A 12,488-nucleotide genomic window follows, 5' to 3' on the forward strand; every position below is an offset into this window, starting at 1 on the left:
TTCTGTGGTTGCCAGAATCAGAGTTTCTGGGGCAGAAATATCTGGAGCAGAAATTCTTCAGTGTGAACAGTGCAGCAAAATCCCGTTGAAATCAATGGGACTCTGCTGCAGTGAAATGTTCGTGCAGAATATTTTGTGCGGACATTCCGCAAAAAAAAGTCATGTGAACAAACCCTACCTAGGAAAGAGATCACACTAGAATGCATCATGGTGGTATTCTCTAGTGGCAGTGGCCTCTTTCAGCAAAATAATCCCCTCCCTTTCACACTACATAAATTCTCCATGAATGGTTTAAGAAACATGACAAAAAGTCCAAGGTGTTGAATGGGCCTCCAGATTTCCGGTTCTCAATCCGATCGAGCATCTGTGGAATGTGCTGGAAATACAAGTCTGATCTATGGAGGCCACCACCTTGTAACTTATAGGACTTAAAGGATCTGCTGGATATTACAGGATACTTTCAGGGGTCTTACAGAGTTCATGCCTGGTGCTGTTTCAGAGGCACAAGGAGAATTCACACGATATTAGAAAGGTGATTATCAATGTATGGAACAGGACATACTACTATTAATACTTGCTCCAAATGGCAGCTTTGATTTTGGGAGCCCTTCGTCATGTCATCTTATATATGTTGCAAAGTCCCTTTAAATGCTAAACACCCTACAGGGGTTAAGTGAAATATTTAACTAGAATCAATAGCGGGACCAGAGTTATGTGCAGTTATGACAGTACCTGTTGATCTAGCGGTCTGCATGAGATGGGTTGTGCCTGTGACGTCTCTATACACCTGTCCTGCATCACCTGTTAGCAACTCTCAGCTGAAGGATTTTCATTTCACACTTTTATTGCGGATGATAAAAATGTAGAAAATAGTCCTATACAAGCCTGCCAGATATTATCATTGTTATGTATACATTCCTGTGTTTACTGAGTCATGAATCTGGCATGTGCCCAGTATATACCAGTTTACCAAGGGTTCTTTATATAATTGATCTTTGGATGATGTGGCTTGGTTTATATACTATTAATGTAAAATAATTCAGTGTTAAATCAATTGTATTGAGTCATACTCGGAGGCTGATGCTTTACATTCAAGGCAAATTATTTGTCATTGTTTTCCATCCTAGTCCTTCAGTTTACTAGTTCCTAATATTAATTCTTAGTCATCCAGACATTTATGCCTACGCTTTAGTTTACCTTCCCATGATATACAGATTCTTTTTACATTACTCATACATGAGAATCCAGCCCTGTATGCTGTGAATACATCACTCATGTGGACAAAAACAAAATTGGATCTTCCCAGGAGTGTAGCCGTCTGGTAACTGCTATATTCACGAACGACTGGTTGTGCTTATTGCTGGTAGAGCGGAGAGGAAGAGTTCCACCTGTACCCAAGTTTAGTGGAAGAGGCCTGGAGTAGATCTGCAGGTAACTTGCCTTTCTGTCAGCATATTTTCATTCTTTTCTTTCAATGTTTATGTTCTACCTTACCAGTACAGTATATAATCTCTCAACCTCTTTTTCTGCATTTTAAATGAACAACAAGTCAAATTATGCCAAGTATGTGACCCTGTTGTGCATAATACTGTAACAAAGAGGGAGTAGGTTTAACCCGCAGGGGGAAAGAATATAAAAGGACAACAAGGAAAAACGGCTCAGTTTTTAGTATCCTATATTGCCCAAAAAAAATGGAACAGTCCAATATCCCAATAATATAGACCTACTGCTGTAAATGTATATAGCATTCTGCATGAGATGGGTTGTGCCTGTGACATCTCTATACACCTGTCCTGCATCACCTGTTAACAACTCTCAGCTGAAGGATTTTCATTTCACACTTTTATTGCTGATGATAAAAGTGTAGAAAATAGTCCTATACAAGCCTGCCAGATATGATCATTGTTGGACAATAAGGAAAAATTACTTTTAGTATCCTATATTGCCCAAAAAATGGAGCAGTCCAATATCCCAATAATATTGACCTACTGCTGTAAATGTAGACTACCATCATAAGTAAGGTGTATTTCAGAATTATTTTTGCATATGCATTTCAGCACTATTTTACATATGTCAGCTTAATCTGTAGTGCATGTATATCAGGGGTGGCCAAACCCTTTGTGACCCTTTACTAGGTGCCATGCGGTTCACCTCCAGCCCCTAATCCATCCGACCGCTGATACTTTAATGCAGCAGCCCTCTGCTCTGCCACTTAAACAGAGCAAAGACTGCTGGTAGCAGATGTGCAGTGCATAGGCAAGTTTGCTTGAAGACACCGGCTAGGGACATTGACCACAACATCCCTCTCCCTGCTTGCCAAAGAGAAGCTGGAGCAGAACAGCCGCTTTGACTTTTGCTAGATAATTCACTTTAGCAGGGGTAATATGGGTGGGATGCTTCTGCTACAAGGTGGCTGCTGCTACTACAGGGGACTGCTACTTCCCACAGAAGGGCTGCTACATGTATATCTTTTTATGTATGTGCATGTCTTGTGGCTCTCAAACATCTGAAGTCTATCGAATGTGGTGGTTATGTTTGAATAAGTTTGGTCACCTCTGCCATATATAATAGTACTAGTTGACTAACTGTATACTACTGTATTATTTAATTTCATGGCACGAAAATGTCTATTAAGAAAGAGAATTTGCAGAGAATACACTTCTTAAAGTGAACCTGACAGAATAGAAAGATGCTGATAATATGTGTGTACATGAGTAGTAGAAACATTCTCAAATTAACTTTTTCTTAGGAAAATACTGTCCACGGCTTCCTCACTTAATGCAATAATGGGTTGCTTGCAAACCACGATTCGACTCCCAAATAAATTATTTTGCCTGACATGTAGATGATTGTATGAACATAGACATTGGTGGACACTCCTACACATTCCATCCAATCTAACATTTACAGAACAGTCTGCACCTGGTTTCTAGTACAGTCAGTTTTGTAAACTGGTTAGCTACATGATTTTCTATGATGCTGTCAGATTCTGCAATGTTTAATTTTTAAGTTGACAAAAAGTTGAGAGAATGCAAATGAAAAGTGCATTATGCATTGCCGATGGGTGTGGGGTAAAAAAAGCTCTTAGTAGAACCTGTTACTCCACTTATTGAAGCTAGGACTATGGGTAAACAGTGTTTTTGGGGCAAAGAAAAAGAGAAGTAGTAGTCCAATCGGATTCAACCTTTTAATTTGGAAAATTAAACCAGAGCCCCAACTGGTTGGCATGTGCTACTCCACTGCTTTTCTTTTGCACCAGTTTGTATAAATCTTTCTCTAGTTTCTTGTAATTCTACCATGCTTAGTAGACAATACAAGCTCGAAGAGGTTTAGTACACCTTATATCTAAAAGTGAATGTCTACCTTTCAAAACAATGTTAGGGTATGATCACATGGTTATAAAAACCATGGGGGAGATTTATCAAAACCTGTGCAGTGGGAAAGATGACTAGTTGCCCATAGAAACCAATCAGATTGATTCTTCAATTTTTAAAACGGCCTCTCAAAAATGAAAGAAGCGATCTGATTGGTTGCTGTGGGCAACTGGGCAACTTTTTCCTCTGCACGGGTTTTGGTAAATCTCCCCCATGTGTGTAAATAGCCTGGAAAACAGCCTCCCAAACACCTTACAAAGTACCGGTCACCAAATAAACTTTTCTAAAATAACTCAGGCTATGTTCCCGAACTACTCCTAACGCCCCTCCCACCCTTAAAAAAAAAAGATTTCAGAGCTTTAAAGGGTTACTCTGGTGGAAATTTTTTTTTTTCAAATCAACTGGTGCCAGAAAGTAAAATAGAATTTTATAAATTACTTCTATTCAATCTTAATCCTTCTAGTACTTATTAGCTACTGTACACCTATAAGCCCACTGAGGGTGCACACATATACCCCCCCCCAAAAAAAATATAAAAGATAATAGATAAACTGAATAAAATATTTTATATGAACTTTATCATTATGAGGATACAATACACAGAATAAGGGCAGAATAAAAATTTACATCAATATATATTAAATTAAATTGGATATATATGGGTCTGTAAATCTATACAGAAAGCAAGCAGCTGCACAAAGAAAAGACTAAAAAGGTGCTAATAGTGACCAAGGGAACATAACACCGGCAAAAAATGCCAAACGGACATCAAGTGTGAACTATAAGGTGCGCAAGTGCAAACAAGTATACCTATATCAACAAAAAAATAATCAAAAGAGGCAGTGCAAAGAAAAACATAAGTGGCAGCAGCAACAATAGCAGCAGGTACATACAAGGCAGGACTCTGTAACTCTGCTCTGAATTTTATTAGCTGCTGTATACTACAGAGGAAGTTGAATTGTTCTTTTCTGTCTGACCACAGTGCTCTCTGCTGACACCTCTGTCCATGACAGGAACTGTCCAGGGCAGGAGAGGTTTGCAATGGGGATTTGCTTCTACTTTGGACAGTTCCTGACACGGACAGAGGTGTCAGTAGAGAGTCCTATGAGAGTCAGACAGAAAAGAACAACTCCAATTACTCTGGAGCACACAGCAGCTGATAAGTAATGGAAGTTTTTGTTTAATAGAAGTGACTTACAAATCTGTTTAACTTTATGGAGCCAGTGGTATGAAAAAAAAAGTTTTCCACCGGAGTACCCCTTTGAAAAGCTCTGTATCATACCTTTATTCTTGCTCACTTAGTGCAATCTCCCAGCAGGAGAAAGTGGGTGTTTCCCAGCAGGCATGACATCACTAAGGCCTGCTGGGGGACCACTTCCACCCTCACATGGTTGCATTGCTGGGATGAATAGAAGACCTCAGGCTCTGTGCATCTTTCAGTGAGTCTTTATCCATGTTTCAGTGAGGCTCTGTGCAGCTGTCAATCAAGCTCAGTGCAGGGAAACACTTAAAGGGATGCGGAATTCCTATCGCCCAAAGCACGGGACATGCAGTTCCTGGCGACGGGCATGTACATTTTTCCAGCCCTTAGCCCGGCTTCCGGGTAAGCAGGGCCGATCCTGTCAAGCACGGCGGTGCTCAGAGGGGAGAATGGAGCGGGCTCCGGACTCTCTCCTGCTCCGTATTCTGCCCCCAGTGGATTTCAGTAGCTGGGGGCCGCCGCTAATAGCAAGCATGCGGCGATCGCCGCTTCTGGCTATTAACCCTTTAGATCGCTGCTGTCAAAGCTGACAGTGGTGTCTAAAGGGACATGTGAATGCTCCCTGGTGGGCTAGTGGGGTGGATCGCCAACCCCTTCCCCCCCCCCCCCCCCGCAGCGTGATCGCGAGGGGGAGATCCACTATAGAGATAGCCAGATGACTTACCTCTGTTCTCTGGTTTCCGTGGCTCTGTCATTGATAGAGCCTGGCTGGACTAGGCTCTATCAATTGACCGCAGAGCACACAGATCAATGGAGTTCAATAGTGATTCCTCCTAAAAGTCTAATAAAGTGTAAAAATAAAAGTTTAAAAGACACACATTAACCCCTTCCATGTTAGTTCAAATCACCCCCTTTTCCTATATAAAAACATGTAAACATAATAAAAATAAACATTTAGTATCGTTGCGTGCAAAATTGTACCAACTATTAAAGTATAACATTATGTATCCCATATGGTAAATGACGTAAATGTAAAAAAAATACCAAACCACAGAATTGCGATTTTTATAATATCCCAGGGACAAAAAAAGGTAAAAAGCGATTAAAAAGTCAGATCAATACCAAAATGTTACCGATACAAAAAAACAGATTGATGCAAAAAATGAGCCCTCATACAGTCTGGTATGCGGAAAAATAAAATAAAAAAAAAGCTACAGGGGTCAAAAAATGGCAATTAAAAAAATTTGAAAAAGTTCAGAATTTGTTTTAAATTAGTAAAACATGATGGAAACTATACAAATCTGGTATTGCTGTAATCAGGCCGCCCTAAAGTATCAAAACAACATGCTGGCTCAACCACAAGGTAAATAGCATAGAAAAGAAAAACACCAAAATTGCAAAATGATCTTTTTCTATTTCAATTTCACTTCACTAATTTTATATACTTTTTTTGGTTCGGAGAATGTTATTGAAAAATTAAAAGGTATCATTCTAGTAGGTAGTTATGGCTATTATGGGGTGAGGAGGAAAAAATGAGTGTAAAAGTGAAAATTGGCCCGGACAAGTGGATCGTCATGAGGGACAAATAGATTTTGCTCAGTTTTAGTCCCATGGACAAGCAGTTTTTTAAAATTAAATTTCCACACCCCTGACTTGCTAAATTTGGTCTCCTGCCAGGCCTGGAGGAGACCAAGCTCGCTGTATTAATTGTGGCGGGGAACAGAACAGAGCCACGTAGTGGCGTTTTTTTTCTATTACACTTTAAACATATTTATATTGATAATTTTAAAAGCAAGTGAACGGAAAAGTGTCTTCTGCCAATTATACAAGGAACACTATATTAAAAGTTTTATTTGGCGACAGATACTCTTTAACCCCTTAAGGACTCAGGGTTTTTCCGTTTTTGCACTTTCGTTTTTTCCTCCTTACCTTTTAAAAATCATAACCCTTTCAATTTTCCACCTAAAAATCCATATTATGGCTTATTTTTTGCGTCGCCAATTCTACTTTGCAGTGACATTAGTCATTTTACCCAAAAATGCACGGCGAAACGGAAAAAAAAATCATTGTGCGACAAAATAAAAATAAAAAACGCCATTTTGTAACTTTTGGGGGCTTCCGTTTCTACGCAGTGCATATTTCGGTAAAAATGACACCTTATCATTATTCTGTAAGTCCATACGGTTAAAATGATACCCTACTTATATAGGTTTGATTTTGTCGCACTTCTGGAAAAAATCATGACTACATGCAGGAAAATGTATACGTTTAAAAATGTAATCTTCTGACCCCTATAACTTTTTTATTTTTCCACGTACAGGGCGGTATGAGGACTCCTTTTTTGCGCCGTGATCTGAATTTTTTATCGGTATATTTGTTTTGATCGGACTTTTTGATCACTTTTTATTAATTTTTTTTAATGGTATAAAAAGTGACCAAAATACGTTTTATTTGGACTTTGGAATTTTTTTGCGCGTACGCCATTGACCGTGCGGTTTAATTAATGATACATTTTTATAGTTTGGACATTTACGCACGTGGCGATTCCACATATGTTTATTTTTTTTTTGTTTTTACACTGTTTTATTTTTTTTATGGGAAAAGGGGGGTGATTCAAACTTTTATTAGGGAAGGGGTTAAATGACCTTTATTAACACTTTTTATTTATTTTTTTGCAGTGTTATAGGTCCCATAGCTTTGACCGCCGCTTCTAAAGGGTTAATACCGCACATCGCCGCGATCGGCGATGTGTGGTATTAGCCGCGGGTCCCGGCCGTTGATGAGCGTCGGGACCGACGCGATATGATGCAGGATCGCGGCGCGATCCCGCTTCATATCGCGGGAGCCGGCGCAGGACGTAAATATACGTCCTGCGTCGTTAAGGGGTTAAAAACCATGTGTAAAAACCATGCTAATTTAAAACCATGCTAAAGTATGATGGCCACCAGCAGTTTTTCTTCCATTCAGCCTGCTCCCTATCTGGCCATCAGAAGGATTGTCTTCTACTTCCATCTATCCCCCTGAAACGCATTGGGACATCTAATATTTGTCTTGCATACCAGTCTAGCAGATTGATAAGTATTCTTTACTTTTCTTTTCTTTTTTTTTTTTTTTAACTCTGATTTTTTTAGTCACCATTGACCAAACTGTAACCGCTCTGCTATAACTGACTTGGTTGGCAGTTGACATCTATCCAGCCATGGCATCATTGCTTTAGCATGATATTGTGAGGATAAAGTGCAGGTTTTTGGTTTTGTTATGACTGTAGGGTGGTAATATCATCATTACTTAAATTGTTATCTGGGGGTAATCACTTGACCCAATATCCTTTACGTACATTATCTGATTTATCTAAAGGTAATTATTTAACTTACCATCCTGCACGCATATACCTTCCTCATTTTTCTTCTAGTGTATACATATTGTTTTCTAGTGTATAAACTTTTTATTTTCTTTTTTTTTTTTTTTTTTGCGCATTGTGGATTTACCCTATATAGGAGAAACTCACTGTTGCATTCTCCTTTTTTTGGCACATTAATATTTTATCCTTTTGTGTCTATTTTTAGGGCCATCTTTCCCTATCCCAATAGTTACTCAGGGCACCCCAGTGAGACAGAGAGCCTCTTTCCTATTTATCCTTTATCATAGGGTGTACAGGAACAGAATAGAACTAGGTTCCAGAGCGGGGCCGCCCTTGTCAGGGCACAAACTCCGCCTAGGGGTAGGTCTCAGAGAGAGAATGTATTAGGGTGACTGTAAGGTAGAAGCCAACCACATCAAATTGGCAAATCACTACCCCCACTAGCTCCTCCCCTCTCTTACCTCTTCCTTTGCCCCACCTTTAGTCAGGTGACTATATTTATGTTTTGTTGTTTTTTCCTGTGTTCAAAATCTAAAATGTAAAATTGGTGGCATCTATATCATCTGGACCGGTTGAGCAAATGTATCTTGTTGTTACATGACTCTTGTCTTTCATTGGTTACTTGTTCCTGGCAGTAGAGTTGTTGTTTTCTGTCTGACCACAGTGCTCTCTGCTGACACCTCTGTCCATGTCAGGAACTGTCCAGAGTAGGAGCAAATCCCCATAGTATGCCTCTCCTGCTCTGGACAGTTCCTGAAATGGACAGAGGTGTCAGCAGAAAGCCATTTTACAACTTCCTGTGTAATATACAGCAGCTGATAAGTACTGGAAGATTTTTTTTTTCAATCCTGGTGCACATTCTGGTGCAGACAGAATTTCTGGAGCACAACCTGACCAAACATGTGGGGTTTACAATTGTAAATCAGGGCCATTGTTGTGAGGAATAAGTGATTTGACCTATAATTACAATTTTTGTGTGGTATGAAGGCTTGAAGTCTTCACGCTGTGTTCACATTTTCCATTTTTCACACATGTTGGCCATGTTTTTGCTTCAATTTTCCAAAAACACACTAAAAATTGACCAGTCTTTACTGTGATGTGCCCAATTGCAGTAAATGGCACAATATTTTCCCACAATTTTGGATAAATCTTAGTAAAAATAGAAAAAAATGGCAAAAGTACAACATTTGAACACTGCTTCAGGAGAGGTATATAACTAGTATATATTCTGATCCCATAGAGATAGCAGCAGTATACAGATAGAGCTGAGTGGGAAAGGGATGGGTCTAGGAGCTGCCAGGAGAATCTGAAAGGTGAAGATGTCGCCCTGTTCACAGGAAGTCAGCTGACCCAAGACGGACCACTTCCTCTGACACATTAAAGATGTACGCCGCTGAAATGGTTTTTTTGTTAATCAACTGGTGCCAGGAAATTAAACAGATTTGTAAATTACTTATATTCAAAGTCTAGTCCTTCCAGCTGCTGTATGCTCCATAGGAAGTTCTTTTCTTTTAACATTTGCTTTCTGTCTGACAACATTGCTCTCTGCTGACACCTCTGTCCATTTTAGGAACTGTCCAGAGTAGGAGCAAATCCCCATAGCTATCCTGCTCTGGACAGTTCCTTACATGGGCAGAGGTGTCAGCATTGTGGTTAGACAGAAAAGAAATTAAAAAAAAAAAAAGAAAAGAACTTCCCGTGGAGCATGCAGCAGCTGATAAGTACTGGAAGGATTAATATTTTTAAAAATAAGTAATTTTCAAATCTGTTTAACTTTCTGGCACCAGTTAATAAAAAAGAAAATAATAAATTACAGTAGAGTACCCCTTTAACCCCTTAAAGGAGTAGTCCAGTGGTGAACAACTTATCCCCTATCCTAAGGATAGGGGATAAGTTTGAGATCGCAGGGGGTCCGACCGCTGGGGGCCCCTGCGATCTCCTGTACGGAGCCCCGACAGCCCGCGGGAAGGGGGGCGTGTCGACCTCTGCGCAAAGCGGCGGCTGACACGCCCCCTCACTACAACTCTATGGCAGAGCCGAAGCGCTCTGCCATAGAGATGTATTGAGGGGGCGTGTCGGCCGCCGATCGTGCGGAGGTTGACACCCGCTATCTTTAAGGACCCAGACAATTTTCAGTGTAGGACCCGGCCATTTTTTGCACATCTGACCACTGTTACTTTATGCATTAATAAATCTGGAATGCTTTTACCTTTCATTCTGATTCCGAGATTGTTTTTTCGTGACATATTCTACTTTATGTTAGTGGTAAAATTTAGTCGATACTTGCATCATTTCTTGGTGAAAAATTCCAAAATTTGATGAAAAAATTGAAACTTTTGCATTTTTCCAACTTTGAAGCTCTCTGCTTTATAAGGAAAATGAATATTCCAAATAAATTATATATTGATTCACATACACAATATGTCTACTTTATGCTGCATCATAAAGTTGACATGTTTTTACTTTTGGAAGACATCAGAGGGCTTCAAAGTATAGCAGCAATTTTCCAGTTCAGTTTTGAAGTGGATTTGAAGGGTCTTCTTATTAGAAATACCCCATAAATGACCCAATTATAAAAACTGCACCCCTCAAAGTATTCAAAATGACATTCAAAAGGTTTGTTAACCCTTTAGGTGTTTCACAGGAATAGCAGCAAATTGAAGGAGAAAATTCAAAATCTTCATTTTTTTTTTTGTAGAGAAATTTCTCCCGAGTAAGGAAATACCTCATATGTGTATGTCAAGGGCTCTGTGGGTTTTGGGGGGCATGTCATATTTAAGAAGCCCCTATGGTGCCAGAACAGCAAAAAAAAAAAAAACACATGGCATATTATTTTGGAAACTACACCCCTCAAGGAAGGTAACAATGGGTACAGTGAGCCTTAACACCCCACATGTTTGACGACTTTTCGTTAAAGTTGGATGTGTACATTCATTTATTTTTTCAACTAAAATGCTGGTTTCCCCCAAATTTTTAATTTTACAAGGGGTAATAGGAGAAAATGCCCCCCTAAATTTGTAACCCCATCTCTTCTGAGTATGGAAATACCCCATGTGTGGACGTCAAGTGCTCTGCTGGCGCACCACAATGCTCAGAATGGAAGGAGTCACATTTGGCTTTTGGAAAATAAATTTTGCTGAAATGGTTTTTGGGGGGCATGTCACATTTAAGAAGCCCCTATGGTACCAGAACAGCAAAAAAAAAAAAAAACACATGGCATACTATTTTGGAAACTTCACCCCTCAAGAAACGTAACAAGTGGTACAGTGAGCCTTAAAGGGGTACTCCGCCCCTAGCATCTTATCCCCTATCCAAAGGATAAGGGATAAGATGTCAGATTGCCGGGGTCCGACTGCTGGGGATCCCCGGGATCTCTGCTGCGTCACCCCGCTATCAATACTGCACAAAGCAAAATCCCTCTGTGCGTAATGACCGGCGATACAGGGGCCGGAGCATCGTGACATCACGGCTCCGCCCCCTCCTGACATCACGGCCCGCCCCCTTAATGTAAGTCTATGGGAGGGCGTGTGATGGCTGCCACGCCCCCTCCCATGGACTTATATTGAGGGGGCGGGCCATGACATCACAATGGGGTGAAGCCGTGACATAACGATGCTCCGGCCCCTGTATTGCCCGTCATTACGCACAGAGCGAGTTTGCTCTGCGCAGTAATGATAACGAGGTGCCGCAGCGAAGATCCCGGGGGTCCCCAGCAGCGGGACCCCGGCAATCTGACATGCTAGGGGCGGAGTACCCCTTTAACACCTCACAGGTGTTTGACGACTTTTTGTTAAAGTTGGATGTGTAAATGAAAAAAAAAAATTTCACTAAAATGCTGGTTTTTCCCCAAATTTTACATTTTTTACAAGGGGTAATAGGAGAAAATGACGCCCAAAATTTGTAACCCCATGGACCCCCCCACATGTGACCCCATTTTGGAAACTACACCCCTCACAGAATGTAATAAGGGGTGCAGTGAGTATTTACACCCCACTGACATTTGACAGATCTTTGGAACAGTGGGCTGTGCAAATGAAAAGTTACATTTTTCATTTTCACGGACCACTGTTCCAAAAGTCTGTCAGACATCTGTGGGGTGTAAATGCTCACTGTACCCCTTATTACATGTCACATGTGGGGCGGGTCCATTGTTCTGGCAATATGGGGGCTTTGAAAACACACGTGGCCTTCAATTTCAGACACATTTTCTCCTCAAAAGCCCAATGGAGAGCACTTTACATTTACACATGGGGTATGTTCTTACTCAGAAGAAATGGGGTTACAAATTTTGGAGGGCTTTTTTTTCCCTATTTTCCTTTGTGAAAATGAGAAAATTTAAGGTAACACCAGCATTTTAGTGAAATTTTTATTTTTTTCATTTTCCCATTCAACTTTAATGAAAATTCATCAAGCACCTGTGGGGTGTTAAGGCTCAGTATTCCCCTTGTTACGTTCCGTGGGGGGTGTAGTTTCCAAAATGGGGTCACATGTGGGTATTTATTTTTTTGCATTTGTCAGAACTGCTGTAAAATCGGCCACCCCTGTGCAAATC

General features: G+C 40.4%; 1 protein-coding gene across 7 annotated transcripts in view; it reads left to right on the forward strand.

Moving 5' to 3' along the window:
• Positions 1–12,488, forward strand: part of CGNL1 (cingulin like 1) — a 144,764-nt gene that overhangs the window by 23,362 nt on the left and 108,914 nt on the right. For 3 of the 7 annotated variants that reach the window (XM_056572405.1, XM_056572410.1, XM_056572411.1), the window contains exon 1: positions 7,796–7,932. The exons of 2 other annotated variants lie outside the window; for them this stretch is intronic. The gene's annotated coding sequence lies outside the window, so the exon portion shown is untranslated. Of the gene's footprint in view, positions 1–7,525; positions 7,654–7,701; positions 7,933–12,488 lie in introns of those variants that run through there. 2 more of the 7 variants (XM_056572408.1, XM_056572406.1) reach the window with 2 other exon arrangements.

Source organism: Hyla sarda, chromosome 4 (genome assembly GCF_029499605.1).
Source record: "Hyla sarda isolate aHylSar1 chromosome 4, aHylSar1.hap1, whole genome shotgun sequence".
NCBI classification, from domain to species: domain Eukaryota; kingdom Metazoa; phylum Chordata; class Amphibia; order Anura; family Hylidae; genus Hyla; species Hyla sarda.